The sequence below is a fragment of the Melanotaenia boesemani genome, chromosome 7 (genome assembly GCF_017639745.1).
Source record: "Melanotaenia boesemani isolate fMelBoe1 chromosome 7, fMelBoe1.pri, whole genome shotgun sequence".
NCBI lineage: Eukaryota > Metazoa > Chordata > Actinopteri > Atheriniformes > Melanotaeniidae > Melanotaenia > Melanotaenia boesemani.
In genome coordinates, this window is record NC_055688.1 from 19,718,722 (window position 1) to 19,738,946 (window position 20,225).

A 20,225-nucleotide genomic window follows, 5' to 3' on the forward strand; every position below is an offset into this window, starting at 1 on the left:
ATCAGGCATAGCCATGAGCAAAGTCATGTCATCCAAATTTAAGGGTTGTTTGACAAGGTGCTTGACATGATCTTGTCCCTGAAGGCTCTGAATCAGCTCACCTGAGGGCATGAAAACTGGCTTAACTCTGCCAAAAGATTAAATAAAAGGATTTTACCTAGACTTGTGTGCTGTTGTATTGGAGAATTTTAGTCTACAGTTAATCAACTAATAAGATTTCCTTGTTTAGGTGCTGCAGAGCCCCATGGTGCAAACGTAACATGGCAAATGATCTAGCTACAACATTCCCTGTAAATAATGTCTTTCTTTGCTTTTAATGAATCTAAATTGGTGCTAAAAATACAGAGTTTCCGTATATAAATGTGCATGCTAATTGTATGAATGTAAAGTTGAATTTTATTTTCAATTATCAAAGAGAAGAATATTTCATATCCCCTAATGACAAGTTGCTCTTTGAGCTAATGCAATTGTACAGAGAGAAAGAACAAAGTAGCTTGCCTTCATAACACAAATGCAATAGAGAAATATTACCTGCTTTCACAGTGTAATTACTGTGACATGCATAGATATAAAACACTATGATGAGAAGAGAGTGCCGGCTTCAGTGTTGTCAACACCTGATGAGCTCAACACCATGCAGCATGTTCACAAAAGAGCAGACGCCATGTCACAGGTAACATGGATGGTTCATTCAAAACTAGCGGAGCATCAGCACTGAGTTGAGAGCTACATTCATCAGTCTGGCATTAATTAATGCCTGCATGATTGAATACGAAAGGGAAGGACAAGAGAGATAATGCACACCTACAGGTACAACACTGACTCTGCTTATAGATGTGATGATTTATTCCTTCTTGTCAAATACAATAGAAATTAAAATAAGACATGCTGTGCTTTTTGTGTCAAATGCTTGCCAAGCAAAACAAGAGTGATTTTGATTGTGATTTGAAGTCTGCTGGAAAAGGCATCATATTTATGTTATGTTGACAGCTCCAAGATTCAAGTATCCCCCCCACAGTGGACTGGAGACACACTAACACGTACGTATGTTGTTCCTGTGGGGTCTTTTGATTGTAACAGATTGGTAAGGAAGGGGACTATTTGAAACTGGGTCTCTGGAACACCTGCTTTGAGGTTGGGGTTAAATGGGATTGCTCCCTTTGAATCGTTTTGATGACCCACTGCAGCTGAGTCTGCAGGTTGTCCTGCTTGCTTTAAAGGGTATTATGTGCCTGAGATTGAGCAGAACTCAGGGTTTATAAGACACGCACAGACACACACACACACACACACACACACACACACACACTGAAGCTCAGACACTAGCTGGATGGAAGGTGATAGTGTAGGCAGCTCTCAGGAGGAAAGAATGAACATTTTTAACCAATTAAGTTCTTTAGGTATGGAGGTTACATGGGAGCAGATGTGACATTGTTACTTAAAAAGAAAAATAGTTGGGAGTCACATAGCTGAAATCTATTCGATTGACAGGTGTTCTGTTGTGTTAAGAGACTAGCCCTTAATTTCATCTATTCATCTTGTACACAAAGACGTACAAATCTTGTTTTGCAACAGTTTTGTAAGTGTTTTTGAGTCTGTCACAAAACAATGCAATAATGTGTGTCTTTGAACACAACTCTTTCTGTGCACATGGCCATGAAAATAGTTGCAAAAGAATTAATTCATGTCGCATTTTAACATGACATGAGGCACATGACAGCATCATCTGCAGGGGGGAGCTTTGGAGGCACAGTGAAGAACAGTAAAGATGGAGAGGGACCTGCCAACTGTACCAAATATTTCCAAGCTAAGCTCACATTTTACTTAAGTTTGCCAAGTGCATTCATTCATTCATTCATTCATTCGTCCAGACCTGGCATTATCAATCAAAGTATGAAATGTAGTCCACTTAACTGTTGCTTGTACAATACAGAGGGTAATTATTATTAGGGAAAAGGGTATTAAAGTAAATTCACCACAACAGAACTTGTCTAAAAACAGAGAAGATCATGAAGTCTTCCAACCCATGCAGCCCTAAAGGGAAGTTTTTCATATGTTTAAAACAACAACAAACTATCAACCTTCAATTATCAAGAGATACAGCCTATCACATATCTAAATGACCACATAGGTCATTTGCAACTCAAATATTTGAGTCATATAAGCATTTTCTTTGCATAATATTTGCTGCTGATAATAAATGGGGTGAACACCATTATAAATGTGTACTCATGAGTTAACAACAAGTTTGTAATTGGGGAGACTCTCAGAGAGATAAGGGAAAGTTAGGAAACCTATTTTCCTGATTACTTTAGACACTAAAAACACATAAATGAGTCAATAAATTAAAACTGTGTGATTAGGGCTGGGAGAGACTAAATTTTGGTCTTCTACACAAAGTTAATGTCACATGTGATTTTGGAGTTTCCCTTGGTTACATTTTAACAAGTGTCCTTTGCTTTCTCATGTGCATCTTCTTATGCAATCATTAGAGGTTGCAAGTTTTGTAGAAGTCTTTTTGGTTTAAAAAGCCCTAAATACTTATTTTTTTCAGTTTAGAGAAAAAGCTGCATATGAACAACAAAAATCTTTCTGAATCTTTTTTAATTTAAACATCCAATATTAAATTTGTTTGGGGGTTCACAAATTTTCAAGTTACAGATGACCATAAACAATTCCCCCTCTTAGGTAAAGCCATGTTTTTTAAGGTTAAAATTCTGTGTTATTGCCAATCCTTTTTTTTTCTTAATTTTCTAAACAAACCATGACTACTAGACACCAACACCTAATTAAACATGCAGATACACACTCTACCACCACCCCTTGATTTAGCTGTTTAGCACCATGTGAGCTCCATCTGTAGTCAAAGCCTTCATTGGTGACATGTGGCCTGTCCATTATTGCTCTATTAAAAGCTATGCATGTGTCAATGGGAGCCTCACTGTTCCATAGCAAATAGGCATCTTGTATTCTGGCAGAGAGATTAACAGCATCAAGCACAGTGACTTCCTTTAATGTCAGTCTCCCTTTGATACTTGGCACTTGCATTTGAGCATGAGCTAGATTAAATCTTGCACAAAGTGTAAGGTGATGCTGAATAAAAGAGGGTGATGCCCCTGACATTTAAATTTGTGTTGGCATAATTATTGTTTAAGAACTTTTGTTAAATTTGCACTTAACTGCATGCTTTTTCATTTTATGTATTGTCTGGACGTCAACTTTCACTGCAATCTTGTTAAACATTTAGCTTTATTCTCTTCTATTAAACTGTGACCCATGTGCTATACTCATAACTATTTGCCTACCAGCAACCCCTTGTGGATTCACAAACACACAGGCATGCAGTCTGACACATCTCTCTTACATACACAGTCACAAAAGCAATCAGACACGCAGAATCTTTCTTTTTCTTTACTGCGTTTCATCTTCTTCTGGTGCATCCAACAGCCTATTTTTGCCTCACCCTGCTGCTACCTGAAGAGCAACAGAAAGGTGGTAATGGTGGGCTGACTGAGGCCTGTCACTTGATGCTCTTTCACCCTGGGGACTCTGAGTGGGAAAGTAATGGCCAGGCCTGCCAGATGTAGCAGTCACTTTTAATCAAGTGCATGGCTGTCACTCTGCCTGTATTGATCCCTGTGAAGTCCCCAGGCAGCCTGCAATCGGACTGGTTTCGACACCACAACAACTTTCCTCTCGCTTTTCAAACAACTCCCCATGTGGTGGCATCTTGGCCAAGTTAATCATCCTCCAGCTTTGCCGTGAAAAACACTAACCGTGGCAAACAAGATCGCAAGGGATCATTGTCCCCGCCTCTTATAGTGCGAGCAAATCACACACTATCTCTTAGTGCATGTTGTGGTTTCATGTGAGACAGATATCTGCATGTGATTCATGTACCTGTGTGCCTTTAGGTCACATGTTTGTGTACATAGAGAGAGCAAAGCCATTACTGTTAGAAGCATGGCACATTAGGGTGATTGAGTAAATCTTTCAGTCTTTGTGTTATTTATATACAAGATTTAAATATGGTTACATAGCCACAGTGAAGCCATATTTGTCTTGTTTTCACCTCGCGCGACAAGAATATGCGTGACTGCAAAAGTGAGTGAGTTGAGATTTGGCACCTGACTCCTCTTTTTTTCAGAGATCTGTTGCAAGGCTGTGGTTTTATTGTTCATTTGCTGAGGCCACAGGGGCTGACTATTACTGGGTCATAACTCGGCAGGATGATGAGGGATGAATTCTAATGTGGATCCATCACCAATAGGGACGTGAGGGAGGTGGTGGGAAAAATAGAAGGAGTATTCATGGAATGGATGGTAATAAAATATGTCATCAGCACATGTACACAATCACACATTCATATATAAATACAGCAAAACACAGATGTGTACAGCTGAATACAGTGTCCTTCCTATTCTGAATGTAAGCCAGGTCTAAGGATGTCTATTTTTATTGATCTGGGTATTGTTTTTTCATTTATTTCTGCTGCTTTATTGAGGACTGAATGCCACATTGCTAAACTTATTTCTTGTCTTCATTCCACGTTTAAGATAAGGAACTGCATCGTACAATATGTAGCATAGAGGTCACTTGTCTTACTTGTGTGACACTTTGCTGCTTTTCATTCATCACCAAAACCACTATTTATGTGTAAGGATCATAGCCGACTGGAAGAGAGAAATGGCAGAGCAGGTTCAGAATAATCTGTTCCACCATTCAGACACATGGTTGACTCCATGTGGTAAACCTCACTGACAGATGCTTAGAGTAAGAGTAAAAGGGAAGGTATTAGGCAATGACATGTGAAATAGAGGGCACACTGTCGAGCCCCCTGCATTGCAGATGTACTCCACTGCGCCATAGTGGACAGACAACACTGAGCAAGGCAGTGTGAGGACACACTGTTTCAGAGTATTTGGCAAAGGAGGATTTTTTTATTTTTATTTATTTATTTTTTTTGTACCTTTTATAAAATCTTGGGAATTTAGATCTTCAAACTTGTAATGTGAAGATATATGTAATTTCATGTAAAACAAAAAGCAACAGCAAACAAACAGAATGCAAGGTTGTAATTTAGCCAATTAGTGGCTGGAATATATATAGTACAGCATGTTTCAGTCTGTATGTTGAAGGTTTTTTTTTTTTTAATAATAAAATAGGTTGCTGCAAGAGTAAGTTATGACAACTGCAAATTTTCTCAGCCTTCTATTAGGGTAGAATACTTTCAAGTTGTAGATTTCTTTTTTTTCTGTTTAGATTAAAATTTAATGACCCCTACAGGGAGACTGGGTTGTTTCAGCTGAGGAGAATAAGATATAGCTTATCATAATAATGCAACAAAGAGCACTGGGAAAAATTCAACAAGTCGCCACAAGCAGAATGTGCAGATTTTAATTGCATGAATAAATAAAAGCCATAGATTGTCTGCAGATTGTCTGCAGTGACAAGTGCAATGACAAGTGACATACAGCTCATTGAGGAGACCTGCAATATCTCCAGGAATATAAGTATGCACATGCAAATACAAGCTGCTGTCATCATGCTGCACAGAGCAAGACACACACTTCGTCATCAATAAAGTCTGTACCACATGCTCCTAGCCTAGAGATTTTTTTCGTCTTGCTTTATCTGAGCATCTTGATATGTAAAGTAGATCACAAGAAACATATAGTCTGCACAGCTCCACTATCTTACCAACCCCCTCTGGTGGGTTAGGAGAACCCATGAGGTGTGGGATCCCTTTTTGGGATTTGCAACCAAAGTATCATCCTTTGCTTTCTCATAACACACTGTTGCAGAATACCTCACAATCCCCCCACACAGTGGGACAAGGACTTTGCACTGCAGCTCGCATTAAGTCAGCAGGAAAAAACAACAAAATAAAGCATAGCTCCTCTAGGTGCCTTCTGTCTTTTCTGGAGGAAACAGAACAATGGCTCTATTAAAGCACCAGCACCATACACCCTGGGTAAAATAGCTGTCAGAATTGTCACTTTCAAATGACATACCTATTAGCAGCTAATAAAACCCCTGAGCTAAGCTGAGCCAGCCGGCACAAATCAAAGCAACAAGGATGAGATGTTGCTGTGAAAGAGTAGGAATATTTCTTTGCTTTGTGGACCTTTTGTTTGCCTGTTCGGCCCCTATCAAGTTAGACAATGCAGTTCGCTCAGAGCGTAATCGATACTGCAAATGTCAAAGACTGGCTATGGTTGCATGAGGCAAAAAACATGACTCTCCGTAGCGTTGTTATCTGCTGGACAAAGACTTTGACAGACGATTCTTAATCCTGGAGTTTGAGCCAACATCTACAGAGGCTTTATCTTATACAGTACAGTCTTCCTATCCACTCAATGCCAATGATCCACCCTAATCTTAAAGCTATTGCTAATCAGGAAAATCTCTCCTGCTACTCTCTGTGTGCAACATGCACAGTAAGAGCTAAATGTTTGTCAACAAGTGGCAGGTACAGCGTCTCAGCATGTATCAGATTTACAGTTTTAGAGCTTTGTAATTACTCCTCAAACACAATTGCTCTCATTTCACTGGTGATTATGTTTGCTCTCTGAAACCTGCAACACAGTGATTTGTTCACATGTGTTGGAATGTATGTATACACATACACACCCACACACACAAAGCCATTGTAATTCAGGGAGCATCTACTGGAGATTACATTGTCTTGTCATTAAGACAGCACCCCTCAAGGGTACCATTACTGTACAGATGCACTGTGAAATACTCTCCCACCCCATCCCACACACACTTACATATGACACACATACAGCCAGGTTACCTTAATTGGCTTTAGTCCCACAAGAGAGTTATATTTTTACAACACACCCTATTGAAGACAAAATCTGAACTCTTAAACCTCCACCGTTGTGACGTGGTTTTCTATATATCAAACCTGATTTTATCACTGCAATAAAAAGTAGATTGGTCACAGTACAGTGTCTTCAAAAGCAGATAAAATTTCAGTAGTGTTGAAATTGTAATGGGACTACATAAATTTAATCAGTCAATATATCGATTAGCAATTGTACAATGGCGGCAGACTTGAGTATAAAATGTTTAATGTGCTACAGAATGAGGACATAGAACCGTGAACACCTAACACTTAACTGGCTTTTATTGATATTATATTACTGTTTCATGGCTCATTAGAATTAGACAGATACTTTTCCATCCAACTTCCGAAATGTCATTTCACAGAATATTCATATCAGAAATTTTTCAAAAACCTGTTTTGGAATTAATATAACAGACGTGGCCATGTATCCAGCAGGTGGAGGTATATTTTTTTTTTAACTTGGCTGTAATAACCAGATTTGTGGTTGTTAATGAAAAAAAATAAAAAATAAAAAAAATCTTTTGTAGGAGACAAATCAAATGAACTACCTTAGCCCCTATTAAAGACAAAGTCTGAACTCTTAACCCGTCACCTGTGACTATTATTTCCCATTGCAGGTGAGCCTTTACTTTTATTTTAATGAAGTTATTTTTAGTTTATTTTTAGGATTATTTCTTTGCTCTAACAAAATATGTGGAATCAGCCCATGAAAAACTGACCAAATCTTCTCTGCTAATGTCAAACAGCTTATAAAACAACTTATTCATTTAAGAAACAGGGGCCTCAGTAGGATGTGCAACCACAAAAGCCTGGAGCCTCTACCTCATGCTGGTCTCCAGCTCAGTCATACTGCTATAGTTTTGCATCGAGGCAGGCCTTTCCATCCTTTCCACATCTAATTATCAACCAAACTCAAATTTTCTTTTGTTTGTTTGAATGAAGGAATTTATCCATTTATTTCTTTTTAAACCATCCAGCCATTATCTATACCCAGCAAAGTTTGTTACATACTCAGCAAGAACAAAATTACGTCATGTTGTTCTCATGGCCATGGTTTGGGAATTTTTGCGGTTTCCCCTCAACACATCAGCCTAGCAGAACTTTTTACTCGGAAGGCGTCTGTGAACTTATGCAAAAGATTCAACAAGTTGAACAGAAAGTTTTAATGAACAGCTGATCAAGGCAGTGAGAGAGTACGAAAATCTATACAATGCATGCCATATGAAGACATCGATACTTCCACATGGACAACCCTGCCACATTGTGGAAGAAGATTCTTATGTAGTACAAAATAATTGAGCCAAAACTTTTTTTTTGTTGTTCTTTCAACATGGAGAACAAGAACAAAATTTTCTGTTCTCATGGAGTATATATAACAAGCTTAATTCCCAAGCAGAGTCATGGGGTGACTGGAGCCTATCCCAGCTGCTATCAGACAACAACTGATATCAATTCTATATCAAATCTACTAATTTATCTCTTTTTTTAATTTGTGTCTGGAATGTCCAGTTCCTTTGCTAAATCCACTGCAAACACAGATGCCTATGCAAATAAGTTGTATACTGAGAGAGTGTAATATCAGACAGCTACTGTAGATGTGTCTTAAACCATCAGCAGTGGTTACTTGTGCAGTAACGAAAACCTTCATCGACTTCCAATCTACAAGCTCAGATAGATATGTTGCTGGAAAAGGTTGGACAAGCCACTGACAGAGCATACAGAGCAACAGGTAGTCCTATCCTTTTTTTTCTTTTTTTTTTTCTTTGATCTACAGTACTGATGGCTCAATTGAGCATCAGAAATCATGATCAAAAAAACTTTATTTTTTTAAAAAGTTGTGTATACCCAATGTAAGTTAGAAAGTTGTTAAAAAACATAAGCTTAGACTATTTAATGACTGAAAGTATAATATTGACAGTGTCTTTAAATCTCAAATACAGCTGGTGATTCTTCATTTAAGGGCCCACAGGAGGTGACAGCTTAGAACAGTTTCCCAACTTAAAAAAATACCCATGGCATTGTGTTTTTGTTGATCTGTCTTTTAAAGGCACAGTTCTGCAATTTGATCAGCAACCATACCTCTAAACTGTGCGACATGTGAAAACAACATCTGCTCTCTTCTATCGCTATCTGTTCTCTTCCAGATTTTCACTGCAGAAGAGAGAACTGACCCATTGTAATCCATCTCTTGCTGTATTATAGGGGCTCTAAGTAATAAATTCAACTCTTACAAAGCCCAGTGGCCAAGCACATGTTGTCCATGAACCTTTGCTATAAAGTGTATGTGGTTCAGATTTTAATGCTGTTTTCAGTCTCTATTGTCAGCTTCGATCACTACACTGTCCCATTAACATCTGTCATTGCTTCCTCTGTACTTCAGGCGTGGCTGATTACTCCATCATCCTACAAGATGTCGCCCCAAAAACTGAATCCTATCCAGGTTTCTAACTTATCCTTGAACACACATAATAAAGTGAACCCACTTGCAGATTTAACAAATGTTTGCTTCTGTTGGCCAAAAAGTAATCTAGCACACTGTCCCATTTAACATTTTATAACATATTGTTTTTACACTCCATTTTATAGATTAAACAAAAAAGGATTACCAATAGGCAAAATGGTAAATTTTTAATATATTTTTTTATTTTGATTGAACTCAATCTTGGTCACAGTAGAGATTGTTAATATTGTTGATTTCAAAAGTGTACAAAGACCAAAACATAGAACAAATATAGTTAAACTTTCATCTCTTTTCTTTGTTTGGAATGCTGCTCATATGGGCTGGTAGCCAAATATGATGAGATGTTACACAATGACCAGCATTTTCATACTTCCAGTGTAGCTGTTTGGGTGATACCTTCTTGTTCTGGCATTTAACAGCAAAGTTTGCACATTGTATTATTCTGTAAGGTACCGAGCTGTCAGATGAAGACCTGGACAGGACTGGAGTGTTCTCCAGGATATGACTCAAATTTGTTAGCACTGCATATCTTAATGGCCTGAGTTATGCTAGGTGGCTAGTTAGCATGTCCTCATTCAGACTTGCTGCTGTCGGTTGTCTGGCTGCTGTTGAGTTAGATTCTAATAGTATTTCATGAAGCCAGTATAGTATTGAAGGAGGATCTGCTTCACTGAGATTCTTCCAGGCGGCTAATCGGAATAGCATACAGCACAAGTCTTCATAAAACCTTTGTCAAGATGTTCTCCAACTTCTTTCTCCTCAGTTTGTTTTTAAAATGTGCTCCTATTTTTCTACTACATGACTTTTGTTTCAACTGAAATGTTTCCTTTTTCAAATGACATTTGTCTCTCACACACTATTAGCATACTTCTAATACTTACTAGTAAAATGAGATTTCAGAAACTTCACTATAATGTGTGAACTGTTTCAAAATGATATATGAGACAATTTCAGTATAGTATATTAGATGATTTCAGTATACTGTATCAGGACTTTAGTATATTATATAAGAAGCGTTCAGTATAGTATGTGAGTGGATTTTAGCACATTGAATGAGAGGATTCGAGCATAGTATATTAGAGGAGATTCCAGTATAGTATTTGAGAAGTAATATCAGTATAGTGTATGACAGGTTTTACTATAGTGTGTGAATGATTTCAGTATGATATATGAGAGGTTTAAGTGTAATGTAATGACTTAAATTTCATATGTCTGTGAGAGGGTAATTCTGAATAATGTCTCAAACAGCCCCTCATATTATTCTGTTTGTCATTCTCATTGAATTCAACTGATGTAGTGGGTATTTTTGGCAACTATTTCAACAGTTTGTGAAGATAATAGGAGTCTATGTTCAGTTTTAGCTTAGCTTTTGTGGCTCTCTTTAGCTACACTCAGTTTCTCCTACATTTCTGCTCTGTTTCCTTTTTCTTAGTCCGCTGATGAGGAATACACAGCTGGCCTGTAGATGGATTGACTGAAAAAGTCTCATACGCAACACAAAGTTTGACGTCAATTCAGTTGCAATCTAATATTGAAATAATCTTAAAGCCCAACCCTATAAATAGGTAAACTGAGGAAGTGCTTTTAGAGCAGGTTTATTATGCTCCCTCTAGGGAAAAAAGCTTGATGTTTGCACATCATACCAAAGAGATAAAAGATTAAGTAGTGTCATTTTTATTTATGATCTTTGGATAGAAATCCAACCACTTCCTGAAGAAGTGCAAAATATTTGATTAAAAAAAGAGAAATCTCAACCTATAACAGTAAAATTAGGGGAAAAAAGTCTTAAGGCTTGATAACTTCAACATACCACAGGATAAAATACCAAAAGCTAATTTATGACATTCAAGCAGTTGTTTTATTATGCTGAACCACCCACAAGAGTTTACTCACAAGTGTGTCAGGTTGAACTAAATCCACCCAACATCTGTCTAATTTCTTAGTGAAGAGACAATCCTCTCTCTTGTCCATCCTCCATAAACCTCTCAGGAGACCCCTAGCCAACTGTGACATCCCCTTCACACAAAAATAGACACACACATCTCCACCCTTTCACTACATGAATAATGCAAACTCAGGCAGTCAGCAGTGAGCTAATAAGTCAATTGCTTCAAGAGCCTGGAGAGACAGACACCCATGTGCCATGATGTTTATCCTTTTCACTCGGGTTGTGCTCAGCACCAGATGTCCAAGGTGCAGGGTGATGAATTATGGGTCACCTTCTCGACCCTCCTCTGCAGTGTCACAACATTAGAAGGCAGGAGCATGTGGTTTAGCACATGTGGTTAGGCGTAGGTGTGTCCGTCTTTGTCCAAGGATAGAGAACCATTTAAGTGCACATGCTATGGGAAGGTTGGAAGCACATGACTTTGTTGCTTCCTCCTGATGGCTTAGGAAATTTCCCATTGCAAACACAGCGTATGTTTTGTAAGTGTTTATAAGCTACCGCAGGACATCTAAGGAAAAGACAGCTGTGCTGATAATTTAATAAGGATTAAGAAAGTGCATATATCAGTGTTTCATATATGTATGAAACATGCTTATGAAAGACCTTTTAAGGAATTGTTTCAGCATGCATGTGCGAATAGATGCTGGACTATGAATATGTGACCATCTAAATGCTGTCTTTTGGTGCATTGCAGTTTTATTTTTTTATTTATTTATTTTTTTTTAATGTTTGTTTTGTTTTGTTTTTATTTATTTATTTATTTTCACTGATGAGCTCAGTTGTTCAGATCATGATCACACCTAAAAGCACCAATTTGACAATTTTGGTTTCTTAGGCTGTTATGTAAGTGAGTCCCCATTGCTTCAGCATTTATAAAGCAATACAAACCTTCTTTGATTTCCCGATAAACATGCCAAAAAGCTAAGTGCAAACCCACCATAAGACATGCAGTACGTTTAGGGGATTTAAAGTGTGACCATAGCTTTCCAAGATGACTATTGAAGCTACAAAGCTCTTGTGACAATTACACTCTCTCCGAGCTCACTCAGTCACTATAACCGTCTCTCGGAGGAGAGAGAATTTCTTCCACTGTCAGAGTGAAACACTGTGTAAAGAGGAAGATTTCATTAATAATCCTTTCAAAGTGAAATGTCTGGCTTTGCAGTTTTAGCCTGATCCCTCTGACAGTCAGGCCAGTCTGTAAGGCTAAGTTGTAATTGGGGCGCTTGAGCCAGCAAGAAACATATTTAAACTTAGTCAAGAATAGTTAGCATTTTGGGGAGAGATTTCTGAGCAATACAGCACACATTTCATCAGCCAGCAGTAAAATCTTTTTTTTTTTTTTTTTTGCCATGACTCAGTTTTTCTCACCTTGTGCTTTTCTGGTTTTGTTGACAATAACTGTAGCTATAAAACAATTTAGAAACAGATGAGATAAGTATATAAAAAGTCAGAGCAGGGGATGGCTGTTTAAGAAATGTAGCATAAAATGATCTTCTAACACATTATAATACATTTCCCTGCCCTATTTTAACATGTCAAACGTAGAATATGTCTATATGTGAAACCACAACAACAATTAGTGGAGAATCTACCCTGTAAATATGCTCTGCGCCACACAGTCTGGCTCCAACTGAAGGATCTTTATTAGCTTTAGGTGCCAGGAAGATGTGCATATTGATTACCACCTGCTTCATCTAACTCACTCCAGAACATCTATGTTCTTCTGATTCATAATTCAAAACAGCCATTTGGACGATTCCTGGCAAATTAATATTTTATGATAGATGCAGCTACCAAAATAATAATCATTACCTCAGTCATCAAGGGATGGCCTTATGAGTATAAAAGATTGTGCTTAAAATGACCTCTTACTGTAACCTCAACAATGTTGCACAAATTAATTTAGAAGCTGGAAGTGTTTTCTAAATCCCTACATTATGCGTTACTGTTTGAGGTGATGGATAGATTTATTGGCGCTTATTTCATTATGCATGCAACAGTCATTCAAAACTTGCACAATCAACATGGCCTTTATCTGTCTATTTACTTAGAATTTTGTAAATGAGTTCTTGACGCTCCGCCACCCTTCACCCTGAGCTTAAATCAATGGTAACAAACATTATGTGATTCATAGCTCCATTGTACAACTTTATCACAGAGGTGCTCAATTACTTTTAAACATCCCACCCCCTCCCCTCCCACAATAGAACAAGCATGCACAGAAGATTTGTCAGTTGTCTCACAGACAGTGAAAAGTATTGATAATTAATAATAACTTATTTACTCTAGTGCTCCTGATAAAATAAATCACCAATTGCGTTCTTCACAGTTGTTATCAGATATTCAGGATTAAGGAGAAAGGCATCATGAAAATAGATGTATAACAACAGTATGGTGGGATATTTTTGCCTATAACTTCCACAAACAGCTGTTTGTTTCAGATTCTGTGTTGGTTTTAGTGTGACCACAGTTGTGTGTGACCACAAAATTTCTAAATCTTAAACAGTGGGGTGTGTATCAGTTCCTCCTCAGGGTTCAGTGGAGCAGCAGACTAGTGTGGATTGTGCTTAGTAATGAATGGGAGTGGCTCATTTAAAAGCAGATTGTCAATTTTAGGGTTGGTAGTTTGATTCCCTGCCCCACCAGATGGCAGTGTCTCTGGTCAATACACTGAACCCTAAGCTGCTCCTGATGGGAACAGATGGGAACACGTACCGGCAGGATGTGTGTGTTTCACACATTTACTTAACTGAAGCTATGTATAATTACTACTACAAACAAACTGATATGAAATAACTGGAATATATAAGCTACTCTTCAGGTTTCTGTTTGGATTATGATTATCCCAATGTTTGTTTTTTTTTTTTTGTTTTGTTTTTATGCAAACTGCTTTCATGACAATAACTTGTAATTGCCAAAATTGATTTTACTCATAGAGTTTCATTAAAATAGTTTTATTTTCCATCATATTTTGCATGTTCTATTGATGCACCAACTAGAAGCAGATTTTAACGTGTAAAATCCAAATCCACATTTTAGTTTCTTGGGAAACTACATTTCCTGTACACTGTGTGCAGAATTATTAGGCAAATGAGTATTTTGATCACATCATCCTCTTTATGCATGTTGTTCTACTCCAACCGGTACAGGCTTGAAAGCCTACTACCAATTAAGCATATCAGGTGATGTGCATCTCTGTAATGAGAAGGGGTGTGGTCTAATGACATCAACACCCTATATCAGGTGTGCATAATTATTAGGCAACTTCCATTCCTTTGGCAAAATGGGTCAGAAGAGAGATTTGACGGACTCTGAAAAGTCAAAAATAGTGAGATGTCTTGCAGAGGGATGCAGCACTCTTAAAATTGCCAAGCTTTTGAGGCGTGATCATCGAACAATCAAGCGTTTCATTCAAAATAGTCAACAGGGTCGCAAGAAGCGTGTTGAAAAAACAAGGCACAAAATAACTGCCCATGAACTGAGGAAAATCAAGCGTGAAGCTGCCAAGATGCCATTGGCCACCAGTTTTGCCATATTTCAGAGCTGCAACATCACTGGAGTGCCAAGAATCACAAGGTGTGCAATACTCAGGGACATAACCAAGGTAAGGAAGGCTGAAAAACGACCACCACTGAACAAGACACACAAGATAAAACGTCAAGACTGGGCCAAGAAATATCATAAGACTGATTTTTCTAAGGTTTTATGGACTGATGAAATGAAAGTGAGTCTTGATGGGCCAGATGGATGGGGCCGTGGCTGGATCAGTACAGGGCGGAGAGCTCCACTCCAACTCAGACACCAGCAAGGTGGAGGTGGGATACTGGTATGAGCTGGTATCATCAAAGATGAGCTTGTGGGACCTTTTTGGGTTGAGGATGGAGTCAAGCTCAACTCCCAGTCCTACTGCCAGTCTCTGGAAGACACCTTCTTCAAGCAGTGGCACAGGAAGAAGTCAGCATCGTTCAAGAAAAACATGATTTTCATGCAGGACAATGCTCCATCACACACATCCAAGTACTCCACTGTGTGGCTGGCCAGAAAAGGTCTAAAAGAAGAAAAAATAATGACATGGCCTCCTTGTTCACCTGATCGTAACCCCATAGAGAACCTGTGGTCCCTCATCAAATGTGAGATCTACAGGGAGGGAAAACAGTGCACCTCTCTGAACAGTGTCTGGGAGGCTGTGGTTGCTGCTGCATGCAATGTTGATCGTGAACAGATCAAGACACTGACAGAATCTATGGATTGCAGGCTTTTGAGTGTCCTCGCAAAGAAAGGTGGTTATATTGGTCACTGATTTGTTTTTGTTTTGTTTTTGAATGCCAGAAATGTATGTTTGTAAATTTTGAGTTGTTATATTGGTTTCCCTGGCGAAAATAAATAAGTGAAATGGGTATATATTTGGTTTTTGTTAAGTTGCCTAATAATTATGCACAGTAAACTAAACTAAAAAAGCCCCACTCCAACTTCCAAAATTATTCAGCTTTGATATTTATGAGTCTTTTGTGTTCATTACGAACATAGTAGTTGTTCTATAATAAAATTAATCCTCAAAAATACAACTTGCCTAATAATTCTGCACACCCTGTAGTTTTTGGCTTATGGTAGTGCAACGCTGCATTATCGTGATATATTCTTTAATAGTTCTAAGAGAAGTTAAATACTGATATAGCTGATTTTGAAATGTTCATGGTACTTTCTGTGCAAAAGACAAGTGTATCATGTCACCAAACTTATCCACAAACTTCAAGCTTTAGTTGTGAAAGGATCACACTGTACTGTACCTGTCACACTAATTCAGTAAGGGCTGTCCCTCAGCTCCTTTGGACCTTGTCACTGGTATGAATTCTACCTTTGCTCCAGTGTTGACAATTGTTGAACTGGGACTGAGCAATCATTGAACCGCAGTAAAACTTTTCCTGGTACAAGTGACACTGAAGGATGAATCATTGCCAATGCGTCATTGATTTTTCCATGTGGGGTGATCTCTAGTTGTGCATAGTGCTTTTCCCATGTTTTTCCTTTATTATTTTCTTTTTTATATTTCAAGAAAATATGTTAAAAGCCAAAACAGAAAAAAAACATCATTTTACAACAAGTTTGTCCAATGAGGTTCATAGTCACAGACTTCTTTAAAAAAAACAACTCTTACTATTTTAATTACAAACAATTTTGAGGAAAAGACTTAAAAAACATTTTTCCCATCAGTAAGGCAATGTGTTTACAGTGATGCACCCTGTTGTAATGATTTTGATGTTTTATGGAAAGCACTTTGAATTGTCTTGAACATGAAATGTACTATTCAAATAAACTTGCATTGCCTCTGAGGTTCTAGGGTACGTTGTATGTTGCATATGAAAAAGCGCAATTCGATCCTGATTTTTTTTTTTTTTTTTTTTTTACTTTGTTCTCACACATGACTATTTAAGGACTAACTGCTTATTAATGCAGCATACTGTAAAAAGTGAGGTGTACATGATAGAGACAGTGTTGCCAGATCTTGCAAGAAAAACAAGGAGCCAGCCTGATAAAAAATAAACCCAAAAGAGGTGATCTCCCTCGCAAATTAAATCTATATATATATATATATATATATATATATATATATATGGTTTTTAAAATATATTTATTTGAATGTAAATACAGTAAACACCTTAAGTAACTTAAACTTTGATATAGATAAGACATACATGACTCAGGAATACCTGGGGTAAATCCAAAACAAATGAAAACTGTCTTCTCCTCATGTTGTTATGGGACATTGAAACTAATAAGCCTCATACAAGAGTTTTGGTTTTTTCTTTCTTGTTTTGTTTCTCTCTTTTTTTTTTTTTTTTTTGTTGTGCCAGCCTGCTCCATGGTGAGCATGCATTTCACATTTTACACACACAAAAATTATATAATTATAATTATATATACAGGGCTCCTCGGGAAAAAAAAAGGACTGTTGCGTTCACATTTCCCAAGCTGCAGCCAGGTATTACTGCCTGATTGTCGACTGCTGGGAAAGGATAAGACAGACTTTTTAAAGGAAGGAGGACAAGCCCAAATAAGCAACTACACCTTAGAAAACAAGCCCAAACACCCGCGACTGATATTATTTCCAAGCAACTTTACAGGAAAACAAGCTCAAAGTTGCTTGAGATGAGCGGACTTGGCAACACTGGTTAGAAGATGCATTGGGCCTCATTCACCAACCATGCTTTCAAACAAGTTGTTCTTAAATCTTATTTTCGAATATTTTACAAAAATTGTGGAATTCACCAAAATCTTTGTATCTTGGATTTTTTTAAATAATTTTTGGTGAAGTGTAAAGCATTTTGTTATTTAAGATAAATACCAAGATATACTGTTGATCCAAACGTTTTCATTTCCCTTAAGGGAAAATTAAACTTTTTCATCCTTTTCATTCAGTTAAGAACAAGTAGCAGCCAAGATGAATCTACTTCTACAGACTTCCCTCACAGGAAGAGCTCAAGTCTCTATTGGGCCATTTTCATCCCATGAGGAAATATTTTCATTTTTACCTGCATTTGTCTGCATTTAATCTCACATGCTGGTCAGGTTTAGGCAACAACAGTTTAAGCCATTAAATAACTATTTTCTTTTCTTTTTTACTTAAACTGTTACAACAGAACAAGGGATCAGAAAAATTCAAACTGATGTTCATGTGAAAAATCTACAAGGAGTTTCATTATGAAGCAGCTGGAACTATGAGAAAAATATTGAGAAAAAGCTATTTAAATTTTATTTCTGAGAAGCTTTGTTCTATCAGGTGATATGCAGTGCTTGCCTATAGAGGCAGAAATGTGGTCATATTAAATTACTTGAAAAATTTGCTCAAAGCAAGTAGGGATTTAGAGTTCCAAAAATTCCTGCAAATCTTCCTTTGATATACCAACATGCTGAGGGATCCAGCTGAATCATTCATGATCAAATATATAGTGTACACAAATGTGTGCTGCAGTTCCATTTGTCAGTTCATCAGTTTATTCCATCAATCAAAATCTATTTTTCACATCTTCTCTGATGAGCATTATTGCTGTTTTCCTTTTTATTATTCTTTCACTGTACTTCAAAGCAGCTGCTTCCCGAAAGTATTGCCAACATTTCAATGTGACTCGGCTCACTCCAAAACAAACCAGCATTGTTTTCTTGCCTGAAACCATGATGCGACAAAAAAATAAATAAATAAACAAAACAGCAGAATTAATGCCTGTGGCAAAGAGAGAGATACCATGTCTACAAAGATGATAATGTCTATGCAATCATTACACATCAAACATGTTTTTTATAATGACATAACTATTTTTTGATGTTATCTATTACTAGCTGCAGGCACAAACAGATACATGGGACAAAAAAACTGCAGACCTGACCCACAAATCCAGTTTAATCATTTCAAATAAAGCCCCCTAACTAACTGATCGATGGCTGCTTTAGTTTGGATGAAAGACTCACCTGTTGCTACTTAATGCAGAAATGAATTTGATTTCAATCACATTTTAATGTCAGATCTTATGTTTTTAATTCCATCCTCATCTTTTGTTTTTTGTTTTTTTTTTCATGCCTACTGATATCCCACCATGCTATACTTTACATTTAAAATCACATCTAAGTGTATTTCAGTCTAAGTATATTTAGGTACATTATGACACATACCACTTGATATTTTTTCTGAAATTCTCAAAAAAAAAAAAAAAAAAAGAATTCTTTCATAAAACCTTTGAGTAAAAGAGGTGAACTTTTCTTGTCTGATTATGATATCAGCTGCCACAGCCTTCATGGCAAGGTAGCTAAAGGTTAAAGTGATGATAGAGATGGGTTCAGAGGTAAAATGGAGATACATTTTAAGAACAGTTCTACCACACATTTTAATAATTTTATACTTTTTTAAAATCCACAACATGGAAAGGATGTAAGAGAAATCATAACTATTGGAAATATAGCCTACAAATTTTACTATCAGCACATAGATGCTTAAAGTGGTTGTGGAATTGTTGGTTACTATAAATATCTAAAGCACAATGTTAAAGCTCCACTTCAACAGTTATTTATCTCCTAAAATCTAATGTTTCTCTGAATTGTACATTTCCATGTTTGTGTCACAAAAAAGAGGTCATGACTTTAAAAAAGACCTGGGGTTATACTCTACTTCTCTAGCCTCATTCAGTGATTCGGGGTCTATGAATATGCTAATTTGGTCCCGAGCACCAGCATATGATACGACCTGCGCTGTCCTCTGTGGCTCTGCAACACTCTGCTGCATTATGGCCTGTTCTAATATCAGGTAGCTGTCACCTGGGTAAATGATTGGAACATTGTCAGACTTTATAATTAGTTTTGCATCAAAACCCAGCTGTTTTAGGAAACAGATGCCAAATGGAAATCTGATGAGAAGCTGCCATTTCTCAAAATAAATGGATTGAACTTGTCATAACTTAACATCTTTGTGTGAGAAATTATTCTGAATTTTGTGTTTTTACAGCCATACACACATCTGCAATATTCACAAAAAAAGTACCACAAGTACCCTTTTCTCCCTATATCTACCATCTTCTTCTTTTATCTACCATCTTTCCTACCTAACTCGAGCCAACTTTCTCCAACATTCTATGTGGAACATCTTTTTGAGACTCTTAGGGCTCATTTATGTTCCCTTTACTTATATACATAAGTAGGTCTATGTCAAACATTTTCAAACATCATTGCCAACATACTGTCATGCGCTTTATGTTCACGATTAATTAGCAATACATCCACTAGGGGGCAGCGCAGAGTTTAGACTTAACGTCTGAGCTCTGACATTAGTTTCAATAGCAACAGTAAACATGGTGACAGTGGAGCAGATCATGATACAGCACATCTGTATAAATAAATTTTTTTTAAAAAGGGCAGTATACGGCTGTGGTCAGTGCAGCCACTAAATGCACGGCAGCGTCTTCTTATTT